The 1837-nt window shown below is 35.0% G+C and overlaps 1 non-coding gene across 1 annotated transcript; it reads right to left on the bottom strand.

Annotated features, from left to right (window-relative positions):
• Positions 1-1079: 1079 nt before the first annotated feature.
• On the bottom strand, positions 1080-1186 carry LOC119621130 (U6 spliceosomal RNA). Its single transcript, XR_005237649.1, has one exon. It is a non-coding gene; the product is annotated as a U6 spliceosomal RNA (small nuclear RNA).
• Between the last annotated feature and the right edge of the window lie 651 nt (positions 1187-1837).

Raw genomic sequence — 1837 nt, 5'->3', positions numbered from 1 at the left:
CAAACACCACATGTTCTCATTCATAGGTGGGAACTGAACAATGAGATCACTTGGACTCGGGAAGGGGAACATCACACATCGGGACCTATCATGGGGAGGGGGGAGGGGGGAGGGATTGCATTGGGAGTTATACCTGATGTAAATGACGAGTTGATGGGTGCTGACGAGTTGATGGGTGCAGCACACCAACATGGCACAAGTATACATACGTAACAAACCTGCACGTTATGCACATGTACCCTAGAACTTAAAGTATAATAATAAATAAATAAATAAGTAAATAAATAAATAATTGAAAAGGTTATATCCTGGAAAAAAAAAAGAGAAAGTATTCCATTATTATTGTGTGAATATCTAAGTCGTTTTGTTGGTTTCTAAGAAGTTGCTTTATACATCTGGATGCTCCTCTATTGGGTGCATATATATTTAGGATACTTAGCACTTCTTGTTGAATTAAACCCTTTACCATCATGTAATGCTTTTCTTTGTCTTTTTTTTTTTTTTTTTTTTTTTTTTTTAATCTTTGCTTGTTTAAAGTCTGTATTGTCAGAAACTAGTATTGTAGCATGCCCTTATTTCTCTTTTCCACTTGCTTGGTAAATTTTCTTTCAACCCTTTATTTTTAGCCTATCTTTGTCTTTGCATGTGAGATGGGTCTCCTGAGGACAGCATACCTATGTGTCTTTGCTCTTTATCCAACTTGCCATTCTGTGTCTTTTAATTGGGGCATTTATTCCATTTACGTTTAAGGATAGTATTGTTATGTGTGAATTTGATCCTGTAATCATGGTGCTAGCTGGTTATTTTGCATATTTGTTTATATGATTGCTTCATAGTGTCACTGTTTTGTGTACTTCATTGTGTTTTTGTAGTGTCTGGTAATGGGTTTCCCTTTTTTATTTAGTGCTTCTTTCAGAAGCTCTCTCAATGCAGGTCTGCTGGTGATGAATTTCTTCAGCATTTGCTTGTCTGAAAAGGATCTTGTTTCTCCTTTGCTTATGAAGCTTAGTTTTTTTGGATATGAAATTGTAGTTTGGAAATTCATTTCTTTAAGAATGTTAAATATTAGCCCCCAATCTCAAAAAATAGAATGCTTCACAAATTTGTGTCTCACACAAGCACAGAGGCCATACTAATCTTGTCTGTATCATTCCAATTTTAGTATATGTGCTTCTAAAGCAAGCACTAAGCACTCCTCCAGGTGTTCTAGCTTGTGTGTGAAATGGTGTTTATAGTAGCCTAGAATAACCTTTTGTATTTCTTTGTTATTGGTTGTGATATCTTCTGTTTTATTTCTGATTGAGTTTATTTGGATCTTCTCTCTTATTTTCTGGGTTAATATTACTAATGGTTTATCACTTTTGTTTACCTTTTCAGAGAACCAGCTTTTTGCTTTATTTAGCTCTTGTACTGCTTTCTTTTGTTCCGATCTCATTTAGTTCTCCTCTGATTTTGCTCTGTCTTTTCTTCTGCTGGGTTTGGGTTTGGTCAGTTCTTGTTCTTCTGATTCCTTGAGGTGTGAGCTTAGATAGTCTATTTTTGCTTCTTGTGACTTTTTGCTATTGGCATTTAATGCTATAAACTTTCCTTTTAGCACCAGATTTCCTGTATTCCATAGGTTTTCATAGGTTGTGTCACTACTATTGGTCAGTTCAAAAAATTTTGTTTCCACCTTGAGTTTTTTGTTGACCCAAAGATCACTCAGAAGCAGATTATTTCATTTCTATGTGTTTGCATGGTTTTGAGGGTTACTTTTGGAGTTGATTTTCAATTTTATTCTGCAGTGGTCTGAGAGGGTACTTGATACAATTTTGAGTTTCTTAAATTTATTGAGACT

This window comes from Chlorocebus sabaeus, chromosome X (assembly GCF_047675955.1).
Source record: "Chlorocebus sabaeus isolate Y175 chromosome X, mChlSab1.0.hap1, whole genome shotgun sequence".
Taxonomy (NCBI): domain Eukaryota; kingdom Metazoa; phylum Chordata; class Mammalia; order Primates; family Cercopithecidae; genus Chlorocebus; species Chlorocebus sabaeus.
This window is presented reverse-complemented; position numbering and strand designations above follow the sequence as displayed.